This window comes from Oryctolagus cuniculus, chromosome 1 (genome assembly GCF_051225735.1).
Source record: "Oryctolagus cuniculus isolate XC-2025 breed Fujian yellow rabbit chromosome 1, ASM5122573v1, whole genome shotgun sequence".
Lineage (NCBI taxonomy): Eukaryota > Metazoa > Chordata > Mammalia > Lagomorpha > Leporidae > Oryctolagus > Oryctolagus cuniculus.
Window position 1 is genome coordinate 225,783,727 of NC_142867.1, and position 14,521 is coordinate 225,798,247.

General features: G+C 53.9%; 1 protein-coding gene and 1 long non-coding RNA gene across 11 annotated transcripts in view; one reads left to right on the forward strand and one right to left on the reverse strand.

The window, feature by feature from the left end:
- Nucleotides 1–14,521, reverse strand: part of GGTA1 (glycoprotein alpha-galactosyltransferase 1 (inactive)) — a 66,612-nt gene that overhangs the window by 37,755 nt on the left and 14,336 nt on the right. The gene's annotated exons all lie outside the window — the stretch shown is intronic.
- On the forward strand, nucleotides 4,568–5,227 carry LOC149128877 (uncharacterized). The gene is made up of 2 exons (XR_016211525.1): nucleotides 4,568–4,700; nucleotides 5,095–5,227. It is a non-coding gene; the product is annotated as an uncharacterized LOC149128877 (long non-coding RNA).

Consider the following 14,521-nt stretch of genomic DNA (forward strand, 5'->3'; position numbering starts at 1 on the left):
GTCCCTACGGCAGCCCAATTCCAGGTCCCTCTATGGTACATGGCGTTCTGCCCATGTGTCTCCTCTGTGTCTGTGTCCAGATGTCCCCCTTCTTCTAAGGAGGCTAGTCCCTGGGCTGGAGCTCACTGTAATCCCCGAGTGACCTCATCTTAACTCAGTGGCATCTACAGAGGCCCTATTTCCAAAAACGGTCACGCAGGTCCCAAGCATTAACACCTCACCCTATCTTTTTGGGAGGCACTATTCTAGCCACCAGAAACGGCTACCCAAATAACTACTGGCTGGGAACCGGTAACTTCTAGCACTGCTTTGACTGACAGCCGTTCGGGATGAGGAAAGGGGAGTCCCTTCAAGAGGGTGCAAACCTTTAGCAAGATGGAAGTGTGGAAACCCATTGCGGGCTTCTTCTCCCCACAGCTGCCCGTTAGCATAAGCACAGATCGGATCCCACTCCTCCCACTCCTTGGGAGTTTCCAGTTTTATCATGAGAACAGCAAGGACGTGGCCATTCCACCCTTCAGAATTTTCAGTGAAGGTAAAAACAGAAAGAAGTCACTAATCCCATTCTCCAGATGGCTTTTCTGTCTTATCATGAGCAAGCTAGACAGGGCAGACAAGATGGCAAAAAAGATGGCAAAATCAGTCTTTTTGGTGTTTTTGGTTTTTTTTTTTTTTTTTTGTCTCTGCTGTCTAACTGATTGTTGGCTGCTGTTCTGGTTCTTTTTTTTTTTTTTTTTTTTTTCCTTTTCCCCAAATGTGTGCTTGAAAGACTGGACGGCTCATAGTTCCTTGGGTCTGGCTCCCTTGGAGCCCCGCTCCTGGCTGCTACCGCAGGAGATTCTGCCTTAATAAATCTCGCTTTGTTTGCAAGGAAATTCTTCTTCCATGTGAGACAAGGAACCAAGGCTGCCTCTCTTTGCTGCCCTTGCACCTGTAACAGTATCTAGCAACCATGAGGGTTGAACGTCTGGGTACAAATAGAGAACTGAATGCAAAGGGGAGGAAGGAGGGTGCGCCTAAGAAAGAGAAGGGATGAAATCCTTAGAGCATTTCTGGTTGACCAGGGCATTTTCTAAAGAGGAACTGAAAAGCGGGGAGGATGTGTGTGCAAACGAGCAACACCACCCAGGACAGGCTCTGGGCTGGGTGCTTGCTGAGTTTCAGGAGACTGTGGCATGGCCAGGAAGGAGACTGCTGGTCTGTGGAGCCTCAGCCTCCCTGCATCCCAGAGACAGGAGTGGGAGCGATCACCTGGATCACCTGGAGGGAAGGGGGCCCCTCAGACAGCTGGCCTCGTGGAGGTGGAGGTGGAGGTGGAGGGAAACACAAAGCCAGACTATAGGCTGCAGCCATTCAGGGGATGAGCCGCAGGTGCAGGTAAGTGGAAGGACCTCTTTCAGGAAGCTTGTCTGGAGAGTGTCAGCCAGAGGCACCCTAGAGGAAAAGGCACTGCCCCCAGAGCACACTGCAGACAGTGGGAAACCCAGGGGAGAAATGGGTTGAGGATCCAGAGGAGGGAGAGGACCTGTTGAGGGTGTCCTGGCACAGAGGGAGGGGCGCCCCTGAGATAGTCAGGTGACGCAAAAGGGAAGGAGACAAGGATGGTGGGCTGGTGGTAAACTCAGGAGACAAGGAGGGAGGGGAACAGGAAGTTGAGTTCTAGCCGACAGCATCTTAAGTGTGAGGGCACCGGAGCGGGTAGGGGGCAGGGGAAGGCAGAGGACCATGCAGAATCTTAACATGAACCTTGTAAAGTATTCCTTTTATTTGAAAGACAGAGTGACACAGAGAGTCATTTTCTATCCACTGTTTCACTGCCCAAATGCCAGACTGAAGCCAGGAGCCAGGAACCCCATCCGGGTCTCCCACATGGGTAACTTGGGTTACTCAGGCCATCATCCACTGCCCCCCCCCCCCCGGCACACTGGCAGGGATCTGGCTGCAAAGCATGGAGTAGCCACGACTTGAACCGGGCACTCTGACATGGGGTGCAGGCACCCTGAGCTGCACTTACCCTGCTGTACCACAACATAAACAATATTTCAGATGAACTATTTCATAACTATGCTAGCAATATGAGAAATTTACTTTAAAATAAGTCCAATATTGTTTCTGGGGGAAGGCTATAATAGCATTAAAGTCTTTTTGTTTGCATACTGTATTAGTTTCTGAGGGCTGATTTTTATTGTGTCACCATTCAGAAAACAAACCAAATGAGCCAATTTATAACCTTTACAAGGAAGAAAAGTAAAAATTTACAGGTAGCAGGGTCAAGCTTCATCCTGAAAGTCCTGGGGGATCCCTGGATGACAGTAAGCAAAGGGCATTCCCTGATTTCCTTTAATTAGGACTGCTCAGGGCTGGCGCTGTGGCATAGTGGGTAAAGCCACCGCCTGAGAGGCCGGCATCTCATACGGGCACCAGTTTGAGTCCTAGCTGCTCCACTTCCCATCTGGCTCCCTGCTAATGTGCCTGGAAAAGCAGTGGAAGATGTCCCTCATGAGAGACCCAGACTGGCCCAGCTCTGGCTGTTGGTGGCTATTAGGGGAGTGAACCAGGGGATGGAAAACCTCTCCTCTCCCCTCCCCTCCCCTCCCCTCCCCTCTCCTCTTCTTCTCTCTCTGTAACTCTGCCTTTCAAATAAATAAATAAATCTTAAGAGAAGGATTGCTTGGTGGAAGATGGCCCAAGTCCTTGGGCCCTGCACCCACGTGGGAGACCCAGAAGCAGCTCCTGGCTCCTGGCTTTGGATTGGCGCAGCTCTGGCTGTTGCAGCCATCTGGGGAGTGAACCAATGGATGGAAGACTCTCTCTCTCTCTCTCTCTCTCTCTGCCTCTGCCTCTCTGTAACTCTGTAGCTCTGCTTTCAAATAAATAATCTTAAAAAATAAATAAATAAATAAATAAAAAGGAGGAGGAGGAGGAGGAGGAGGAGGAGGATCGCTTGGCTGCGAGGGAGAGTGGGTGTGAGAAGGAATATCTCCAGCCGGCAAAACCAAGCAAGAGGCTGCCAACCAGTTTCCGAGTTAAAGAGAGCTGACCCAGTGGAACGAGCCGGACGATCAGAGAGCAGCAGCAACTTGAGGGCAATGAAGGAAGCGGGGTGTTACCATCTTGTGTTACGTGAAATAAATTCTCTTCCCACTTTGCTTGAACCTCGCCTTCTGGTGAGCGATTCCCAGGTTTAAAATCTAATCTTGCCCAGTTAATGTATCATTTATGTGTCTTTCTTCCTCTCCCAGGATACCAGCTCTTGGGGCTGATACTTCTGTTACATTTTGTACCAATGTGGAAACCCCTAGTACCCACCTCAACGTGTGCAGGCTAAAAGCCATGCATACCGCTGAGCGGGGCACAGCAGTGATAGTAACAGCGCTGAGGGTAACCATGGGATGAACAGAGAGAGACAGGAAGGAGCCAGGCCAGTGCCACTCAGTGCACCGCCAGCACACCCAGCGGTGTCCGCGTGATGCAAATGTGGCCAAGCCCCAGCCCGCACCCTGACCCGAATGTCTGGGCTGGGCTCGGGAATCCGGGCAGGGGCAAGGTCTCAGACGCTCTGGTCATCCACTAAAGTTCACACAGCTCTGCCGGGGGCTGCTTCCTCCCTGGTTTCTGGAGGAACCAGGTGAGTGGCCAGTGTGGCGGGTGACAGAAACAGAGTCGCAGCTGAGAACCTGCAGACAGAGCCAGGCTGGAGCCTGACTAGGGAGCTGCCAGGATGCAGGCAAAGGGGAAGCCAGGGTGGGCAAGAGCAGGCAGGTGTCGTGTGAGCAGAGAGGAACGCAGGTGTCCCGACGCGCACCGCAAAGAGGCAGGAGGAGGACCAGGAACAAAGGCATCCGAGGGCCAGGAGAGGAAGCCAGGTGCTGCCAAGACACGAGCGCGAGGCCGAGGCTGCGAGTGAACGGGAGGCTGCCCGGGAAGCCCCAGCTAGCCCTCACCTTGGGGCTCTCTGCACCCCGAGGTCCCGCTGGCCTCTGGAAGAGAGAATAAAGCCACAGACGGGGCCGGGTAGCTGCTGAGCGGAGGGGTACCAGGCGGGCCGGGGCATGGCATCGATCCTGCGCTACAGTGATCTCCGCCTGTCCATGCTGCGTTAGCATTGCCCCTCCCTCAGCAGGCTCTCGGCTGTCTCCTCTCCAAGCCAAGCACCTTTCCCCCTGGCTCACTGCCCCCACCCCGCTACTGGTTCCCTCTGTGGTCATGGGGAGAGCAGTGGCTCAAGACCTGGGACCATGCCGGGGAGGAGGACGGGCACTGAAGTGAAATGGCCCCACTCCCAGCATTGCTCCATCCAGTCTGGTGGCAGGAACACCCACGCACACAGACACGGCCTGCCCCTGCAGATGCGCGCTCCGCTGCTGGCCACGGGAAGCAGTGGCTGCACCTATTGCCCCCGGCGCCCGTCTCCTGCGCTGGGGTTTGCTTCATTTAACCACCCTCCTGCTCTGCCTCCTGTGCCTTCCCCCTTCACAAGCCTCCTCTCCTGGGGCTGTTTCCTCCCCCACATTCTCCCGGTAAGGAAACTGAGGCTTCAGAAACCCCGGTAAAATCAAGGGGCTCCTAGGGACTGCTTCCCCTGGGACAGCCTTGGTTTATAGCTGTCGTGGATCAGTCATGGGTGAATGACTCTGGTTGGAGAACAAGTGATAGGGTGACCCTATGTAAAAATAGTCAGTAAAGCAGAGTTCGGTGAGGTCCTCTTCATTTTTTATTTTTTTATTTTTTATTTATTTTTATTTTTATTTTTTTTGACAGGCAGAGTGGACAGTGAGAGAGAGAGACAGAGAGAAAGGTCTTCCTTTGCTGTTGGTTCACCCTCCAATGGCTGCCTCGGCCGGCGCGCTGCGGCCGGCGCACCGCGCTGATCCGATGGCAGGAGCCAGGAGCCAGGTGCTTCTCCTGGTCTCCCATGGGGTGCAGGGCCCAAGCACCTGGGCCATCCTCCACTGCACTCCCTGGCCACAGCAGAGGGCTGGCCTGGAAGAGGGGCAACCGGGACAGAATCCGGCGCCCCGACCGGGACTAGAACCCGGTGTGCCGGCGCCGCTAGGCGGAGGATTAGCCTAGTGAGCCGCGGCGCCAGCCGAGGTCCTCTTCAAAGCCCTGCCAGCCGCCAGCCGGGTGGAGGGAGGGCTGGGCTCCTCCTGGGTGCCCCGCAGGCTCCATTCCGCTGCCCACCCCTGAGCAAGTGCCCTACCCCTCTCTTGCTGATCTCCATCACAACCTCCCTAAATTGGTTCCCTGACTGTTTCCCACACAGGAGATAAACTCAAAGGAAGCTGTTGCATGGCCAGGAGAAAATCCTGAGGTTGTTTTGTCTTGGATTGTTCCCGGCCCCTCCCCCCAGATTTTCCTGGGTCTTTTGTAAGAAATTGATGTGAGCATAAAAGGCCTTCCAAGAATTAATCGCTACTGATGAAGTTCCAGGAACCTTAGGCAGGATGGAAAAAAAAAAAAAAAAACCCACAACTTTTTTTTTTAAGTTTAAAGTTTATTTATTTGAAAGGCAGATGCAGACAGAGTCTTCCATCCACTTGTTCACTCCCCAGATGGCCGCAAAGAATGGAGCTGTGCTTATCAAAAGCCAGGAGTTTGAAGCTTCTTCCGGGTCTCCCACATGGCTGCAGGGGCCCAAGGAGTTGGGCCATCCTCTACTGCTTTCCCAGGCCATAGCAGAGAGCTGGATCAGAAGTGGAGCAGCCAGATCTCGAACCGGTGTCCATACAGGATGCCGGTGCTGCGGGCAGCAGCTTTACCCACTGTGCCACAGCACCGGCCCCAAACCCACAACTTTTAATTGAAGCCACCATTGAGATATTGAAATGGTTCTTTTCTACGCCTGTTCGAATGAGACAGCTCTGGGTTCAAATCCCAGCTCCTGGAGCCAGCACTGCAGTATAGCAGGTTAAGCCTATGTGTGCTGGTTTGAGTCTTGGCTGCTCCACTTCTGATCCAGCTCCCTGCTAATGTGCCTGGGAAAGCACCAGAAGATGGCCCAAATGCTTGGGCCCCTGCACCCAGGTGGGACATCTGGAAGAAGCTCTGGGCTCCTAGTTTCGGCCTGGCCCAGCCCCAGCCACTGTGGCCATTTGGGAAGTGAACCAAAGGATGGAAGATCAATCTCTCTCTCTCTCTCCCCCCATAACTCTGACTTTCAAAATAAATAAAAATAAATCTTAAAAAAAAAATCCCAACCCCCCTAATTTTTTGCTGCGATGTCACTGAGTTAAATCACTCATCCTCGTGGAGCCTCAATTTTCTCATCTATAAAGTGGGAATAATAATGCCTTACTCTTTGCATCACTGAAAGGATCAACCATAACATCTATAAAGTTTCTGGTAGCCGGAAGGCACTTAGAAGTACTTTCACGGTGCCCAAGATATAAGCGTTGTCCCTACCTCCACGTGGGGTCACGAGTTAGAGCCTACAGCTGAGTGGGTGTTGCCTAAATGCATGACCTTGAACAAGTCACGGCCACAATGGTTTGTTTCTACCATCTGTAAAACAAGAATAGCAATGCCTCCCTCCTCAATCAGCACCAATGAACTGGTGCATGCAAACTGCTGGGCACGGGGCCTGGGATTGCAGCAAGCACCCAATAAACGGTGGTTACTCGGTTCCAAATAATGATCATGCCAGATCTCTCCACCTTACAGGCTCTGGCACTAGCTGCCCTGTGTCCCCAAAGAGTTCACCATGTCCCCATGTCCTGAAAGCAATCAGCCCTTCCTGGCACCGAGGTTGGCAGCTCCCAGAACATTTTCATATCCCGCCCTCTGCTAGAGTCTCCCCCACAGCCTGTAGATCGGGCCACGCTGTTCTTTCTGCTCTGCAGAGAGGAGCCTAGCACCAAGGAGTTCAGTAACTCGCCCAGGGTGACTCTCTAGGACAGGAAGCTGGGTTAGTTGCAGCCAATGCCGACCCCCAGACACTCGTGTCCCATAAGAAGTCTTTAAGCCACTGATTCAAAGTAAGGCCATCAGGAGGTAATGTGTTCCCTCGTTCATGTATTCATTGGCACTTAGTGCCAGTATTAGCACCTGCCGTGTGCCGGGCTGCTGGGTCTACAGTGATAAGACCACCCTTTCCTGGAGCTGACTGACTAGTGGGGAGTGGAGCCGTCACACTGCCAAAGGCATCACGCCACTAAGGTTAGTGCCCTCCTACGGCGACGACAAACAGCGCCACCATCATCCCCTCCGCCTTCCGTCCTCCCTGCACTCTGAGCTCCGCAGCCTTCTGCAGGACTCTGCGGGCCGCTGGCCGCTACAGGGACACCGCGCCAGCCTGGGCCACTCTCCTGTCTCACACGACCCCAGCCTCCTGAGCTGCACAATGTGCAGATGAGAAAGCAAGCAGCGAGGAAGGGCAAGGACGGAGCCAGAGCCGCTCAGCCAGGAGGGCGCTGAGCCTGGTACTCAGGGCCCAGCGTCTCTGACACAAGGTGCCTCTTAGCCATAGCACAGGGAAGTGATGAGCTTAGGAAAGGGGCCGGGGCTATTGTCTTCATGGATTTCCGCATCTGTGGGGCTGACGCTGTGGGAGGTTGGCAAAAGCCACAGCCTGCAATGCCAGCATTCCTTAGGGGCGCCAGTTCATGTTCCAGCTACTCTTCTTCCGATCCAGCTCCCTGCTAATGTGCCTGGGAAAAGCAACGGAAGATGGCCCAAGTGCTTGGGCCCTGCACCCACATGGGAGACCCGGAAAAAGCTCCTGGCTTCTGGCTCCGGATTGGCTCAGCTCTGACTGTAACGGCCATATGGGGAGTGAACCAGCGGATGGAAAACCTCTCTCCCTGTCTCTCCCTCTCTCTGACTGTAACTCCACCTCTCAAATAAATAAATAAATCTTTAAAAAAAAAAAAAAAGCTGGGCCGGCGCCGTGGCTCAATAGGCTAATCCTCCACCTTGCGGCGCCGGCACACCGGGTTCTAGTCCCGGTCGGGGCACCGGATTCTGTCCCGGTTGCCCCTCTTCCAGGCCAGCTCTCTGCTATGGCCAGGGAGTGCAGTGGAGGATGGCCCAGGTGCTTGGGCCCTGCACCCCATGGGAGACCAGGAAAAGCACCTGGCTCCTGGCTCCTGCCATCGGATCAGCGCGGTGCGCCGGCTGCAGCGGCGGCCATTGGAGGGTGAACCAACGGCAAAGGAAGACCTTTCTCTCTCTGTCTCTCTCGCACTGTCCACTCTGCCTGTCAAAAAAAAAAAAAAAAAAAAAAAGCTGCCTCTGGACTATAGAGAAAACTCCAGAAAGCTCTGCCTGCCGGAGATGCCACATCCCTGTCCGATGCCTCCCCCAGTGCTCTTGAATGATTCTGGAATGCCACCGGGGAAAGGCGAGCATCACCCTCAGCCAGATGCGCTCGGAAGTGAGACACGGAGTTCAGAAAGAACCTCCCAGAGCTGGCACTGTGACACAGTGGGCCAACATCCCACATGGGCACCGGTTCTAGTCCTGGCTGCTCCACTTCCAATCCAGCTCCCTGCTAATGTGCCTGGGGAAAGCAGCAGATGGTCTACGAGCTTGGGCCCCTGCACCCACAAGGGGGACCCGGATGGAGTTCTGGATCCCCGGCTTTGGCCTGGCACGGCCGTTGCAGCCATCTGGGGAGCGAACCAGTGGATGGAAGACCGACCTCTGTGTCTCTCCCTCCCTTATGTCCTGCAGAATGCAGTCTGGAAACCCCATTGCACCTTATTGTTTCCACCTTGCCCGTGGGTTTAGTTCCTGATGAGCCTAGAGCTCCTAGCAGGTGTTTACTTCCTTTTTCACCAAGCGTCTGCCTTTCGTTCTTCCAAATATGCTGGTAGCTGTGTGATGAGAAGTGGCTTCGGGTGTTTTCCCCCTCGGGTGTGGTTTCCCAGCACACAACCATGGAAAGCCCACAGGCTTCGCTCTGTCTGTGGGACCCAGGCCTGCTTCCTCAGCTGGCTGAACTGACGTCAGCAAGCTAGGCATAAAAACTGAACATCTGGGCCGGCGCTGCGGCAAACAGCTAAGTCGCCAGCCGCAATGCCACTTCCCATATGGGAGGATCGGTTTGAGTCTGGCTGCTCTGCCTGCAATCCAGATGTGTCTGGAATGTGTCTGGCAGAAGACGGCCCAAGTGCTTAGGCCCCTGCCACCCACAAGGGAAACCAAATGGAGTTCCTGGCTCCTGGCTTTGCCCAGTTCTGGCCATTGAGGCCATCTAGGGAGTGAACCAATAGATGGAAGATCTCTCTGTGTCACTCTGCCTTTCAAATATATATGTGTGTGTGTATAATTTTTTTAAAGGAAACATCCAACCCGATGCTTTCTAATGTTCTCCCAGGTATTGCCAGCTATTCACTTTCTTTTTTATTTGACAGGTAGAGTTACGGACAGTGAGAGAGAGAGACAGAGAGAAGGTCTTCCTTCCATTGATTCACCCCCAAATGGCCACTATAGCCGGCGCTGTGCTGATCCAAAGCCAGGAGCCAGGAGCCAGGTGCCTCTTCCTGGTCTCCCATGTGGGTGCAGGGCCCAAGCACTTGGGCCATCCTCCACTGCCCTCCCGGGTCACAGCAGAGAGCTGGACTGGAAGAGGAACAACCAGGACTAGAACCAGCACCCATATGGGATGCCGGCGCCGCAGGCAGAGGATTAACCAAGTGAGCCAAGGCGCTGGCCCCAACCAGCTATTCACTTTCATGGTAGGATTTCATTTCCTAGTTGACTAGGAAGTGCCATATGGGGCCGGTGCTGTGGCTTAACAGATGAAGCCTCTGCCTGCAGTGCCGGCATCCCATATGGTCACTGGTTCGAGTCCTGGCTGCTCCACTTCCAATCCAGCTCTCTACTATGGCCTGGGAAAGCAGTAGAAGATGGCCCAAGTCCGTGGGCCCTTGCTCCCACGTGGGAGACCACGAAGAATATCCTGGCTCCTGGCTTCAGCCTGGCCCAGCCCTGCCCGTTGGGGCCATTTAGGGAGTGAACCCGTGGGTGGAAGACCTCTCTCTTTCTCTCCCTCTCTCTGTGTATGTCTCTCCCTCTGTCTCTCTGTAACTCTGACTTTCAAATAAATAAAAAAATCTTTAAAAAACAAAATAACCCCTGGTGGTCTGGGGTGGTCTGTGACTGACACCCTGCCCACCTCCCAAAGCAAGGGTGTAGACACTACGCTACCCGCTTTCCTGGAAAACCTCTCCCCTCCTCTTCAGCGAGGGCCCAGTGGGAATTAAGAAAAGGGGAGTAGAGGCCGGAGCACCCCCCAGTGTCCTGCAGCAGTCTCCCCCTTAAGTGCCAATGGCAGGGGGGACGTCTGGCTAAGTTGTCTCAGCCACAGAAAGACGTGCTCAGTATTGTCTTTGGCCAGGAAGCTGGTGCCCTGGAGCAGAGCAGGTGGGCTGGCACCTCGAGGGTCACCCAGCAAGGAACAGAAGCCATGAGCTCTGGGACCGGCCACTGGCCAGAGATGAGGACAGAGGAGCCGAGCAGCCCAGCAGCCCGGGCTGAGCCTGAGTTGAAGTCAGCCACGTGGTCCCACGCATCAGTGCAGGGGGCAATGGCAGAGCTGTGACTCACTGGGTTCATCAGCAGTCAGGGGATCACCCAGACAGCCATGGAGGCAAAGCTGATGAAAAGCAATGGTGGACACGAGATCTAACAGCGATCAAGGAAACTGGGCGGGGTCGGGGGAGCTCACAACATCCTGTGACGGAGATTCTGCTCTGCTATTCTTGACATTTTGCAGAGAAGGAAACTGAGACTCGATGAGCCAGCATCTCTTGCCCCAGCTCAGACAGCCAAGAGTGAAAGCCAGAACCGCTCCAAGTCTGACCAGCACAAAAGCTTCACCACGACACGGGTCTCTTCCAGCCAGCAGCCATCTCACTCTCTCCGCGCTGCCCTTGGCTTTCCTTCTGCACCCTTGATTTCTACCTTTAATTACTCTCATTGATGTAGACCTTAGCCCTCATTCTAGATGCAGAACCCCTTTAGCACAGGACTCCATGTCTCTTGAAATAATACTCATAACCACAATGACAACAGCATAGTCACAGCAGCCGCAAACGCCAAATGCCCAGTCCGTTACACCTGTTGTTCCGTTCAGTTCCCACTGAACTCTGCAAGGGAGGCACTGGAATCAGGCCTGTTTTACAAACGAGGCTGCAGCTCAGCGGACCGAGCAGAGATTCAATCCCTAACAGTCCTGCTTTAATCACGGTGTTCAATATGACTAATTTCCTCTCTCATCCTATTTAGTTGCGACTGCGTTTTGAAGCATTCTCAGAAAGGATCCGCAGGCTTTCCCAGATGCCAAAGGGGCCCAAGGCACGAGAAAGGTTCAGAGGCCCTGCCAGGATCCCGTCCTCCATCTGTCCCACAGAATCCGGGGTTCCCAGCGGGCTCAGGAAAAGGTTCTCGGCGCCGCTTTCCTCCATCCACACATAGGACGATCTGTGATTGCAGCTGTGTGAGCCCACTCACAACACCACGTCCCCCAATTAAAGCTGACCTTTAGCATCCGATGCACTAATTGCAAAGGCATCCGTTGTCCATCAAACACTGGGGTAAGAGGAAGGCTTGCAGCAGCCGCCACCTTTGGAGAGAATGCTGGCCGAGCCCCACCCCCAGCCCAGGCATCCCTGAAGTGACGTCCCCCGCAAGACTTGCTTTCTTAGCATCTGCACACTGGCTCAGCCAAAGCAGTGCTCATACAGTATTCCCTGCTACACACGCTCAAGTTGTATAAAGTAAGTCACAGGCATCCAAACAGGCGCCCTGAACCACAAGCCAGGCCCTCTGGATTCCAGGAAACCCCTTGGCTGGGGACTGGCTCTTGCAGAACTCCAGGTGACATACATGGGAACACTGTCCCTGCCCACACCACTTGCTGCCCACCTTGCCAAGTGGCCAGTGCCAAGGGCTCAGCCTCAGGGCGCTCAGCACCTGGCGGGCTGTCCGACCTCCCAAAGCTGCTGCCCCTAGCTGAGTTCTCATTTTCTTATCCTCCAATGACGAGTATCATAACAGATCCAGTTCCAGTCAATAGACAATGATAGGCACCTACTGTGTGCCTGGCACCATGTGTGTGTGTGTGTGGGGGGGTGAATTACAGAGATTATGCAAACACCTAATCTCCTGCCTAAGAAGTTCACACTCTACTGGGGCAGCTAGGCCTGGAAATACCAAACCATGAGGCAGATTGCAAGATGGAAATGTGGGGGCGGCCGAGGAAAGAGTTACCATCCTGCATGGGGCTGTCCAAGGGGTCTTCAAAGAGGAAGTAGCTACATGCCCAGGGGGCTGCCCAGGAGGCCAGGAGGAGTCCCTTGGGTGAGGAAGGGCATTGCAGAATGCAAGGACCAGCATCAGCTCCAGGCGGCGAGACTGTGGCTGAGCCCAGTCGCTGTATCCTTTCTCCTTCTCTGAATTTTTCGGATGCTCTACCATAGGACATCTATTACCTTTATAACCAATCATTTCATTAAACAAAGCTTGTAGTTCTGTGACACTCTGCAAAAATGCCCTGCTGCTTTTATGTAAATGTAAGTGATACTTTCTGGACTTAATTAAGAACAGGAACCAAGCCCAGAGATGCCAATCTTTCTAAGACTAGCTGTTCTTCTCTGCATTTACATAAGTTTCAAGTAAAAGCGGAACCAAAATAAATCGGCTAATGAGCTTCCCCTGAAGCTGTCTGGCTTGGGAAAGCTCAGCCCCAACCTGAGGAGAATAACGGAGCTGCCGGAGAATGAGGAGGGACAGGCAGGACACTAACTCCCTGCCGCTGAGAAGTGACTTTGTCAGTGAAGTGCTGTCCCTTCGGCTTCTGCAGATCGTTCTGGTGTAGGACGAAATTCAGAATCCTAAAGAGGTCACCTTTTATATTCACTGCAAATCCATTTCCTCCAACCCCCTCCATCCCAGATACATGTTGAACAAATATTTAACAAATATTGGTTTGAAGGGCAGCCAACATGTCTGCCTGCCAGGTGTCCTTCGTCCCAGGCTACGTGCATCCACCGTGCCTGGCTCCTGGGCCCTCTGCTTAGGGCACACTCAAGGGCAGACAGAACCGAATGGAACCTCCAGGAGGGGTTGGAGAAGCTAACACAGGGCTGGCGTCATGGCGTAGCGGGTAAAGCCACTGCTTGTGGTGCTGGCATCCCATGTGGGTGCCAGTTAGAGACCTGGCTGCTCCTCTTCCAATCCAGCTCCCTGCTACTGCGCCTGGGAAAGAAGCAGAGGATGGCTCAACTCCTTGGGCCCCTGCACGCACATGGGAGACCCGGATGGGGATCCTGGCTCCTGGTCCAGCCTGGCACAGCCCCAGCCGTCGCAGCCATTTGGGGAGTGAACCAGCGGGTGAAAGATCTTTTTCTCACTGTCTCTCCTCCTCTCTCTGTAACTCTGCCTTTCAGATAATAAATAAATAAATACATTTTTTAGAAAAATAAAAAGGAAGACTGCCATGCACGGCGTAGGCTGCATCTGCAGGGAACACACAGCGACGGTGCAGCCCTGGTCCCCTAAAGACAGGGGTGCCCCGCCCCCACCTTCGGGGCGCAGTATCCCTCCCCTGCCAGGAGGAAGGCCGGCCTCTGCAGGGCGAGGAGACAACTGCACTGCCACACGTGTGACGTGTCCGGCAGTGTCTGCTGCCTAGTCAGGGCCCCGCACTGCTGTTCTGGAAGCTTACTGATACAGATTCATTCCTGTGAAACGTGACTTCATGGGAGGGGGCGGGGGCGGTTGCAAGGAGCAAAATTGCCAGGATGTAGTTAGCACTGGGCGGTGGATTCCAAGACCACAGCAAAATCTATTGGGTAGAGACAAGGCTCCCAACAGACCGGGCATCCCCCCCGCCCCTCCCCCCCCCACGCAAGTACACACAGCCCCAACACATGCCACCTAGCTCTCGCACTGATTAGAAGTGCACAAGGCCCTCTGGAAGTGATCTCTGAAATCAGCAGGGAAAGAACATGGGCTCCGTTGTACACACGGGGACACAAAGGCTCAAAGACTTTCACTGTCTTATTCAAGGTCACAGGAAACAGCCGGCTGGACGGTTTTCTGAAGCGCCCTTGGCGTGAGAAGCCGTTACCAGTACTTCCCTTCTGACACTGATTCCTTGGTTGAGATAGTTCATCTACTAACCAGGCTCTTTCCTTTTTTTTTTTTTTTAATTTATGTTATTTATTTGAAAGGCAGAGTTACTGGGAGAGGGGAAGTGGGAGAGGGAAAGGGAGAGAGAGAGAGAGAGAGAGGTCTTCCATCCACTGGTTCACTCTCCAGAGGGCTACAACAGCCAGGGCTGGGCCAGGCTGAAGCCAGGAGCCAGGAGCTTCATCTGGGTCTCCGACGTGGGTCGAAGGGGTCGTCTGTTGCTGCTTTCCAAGGCGCATTGCAGGCCTGGACGTGGAGCGGCCGGTACTCCAACCAGCAGTCATACAGGCTGCCAGGTATCCGCAAGCTCGAGTTTAACCCACTGAGCTACAACGCCAGCCCCTCTTTTCTTAAAAAATAATAATAAAAAAATCCCAAAAGG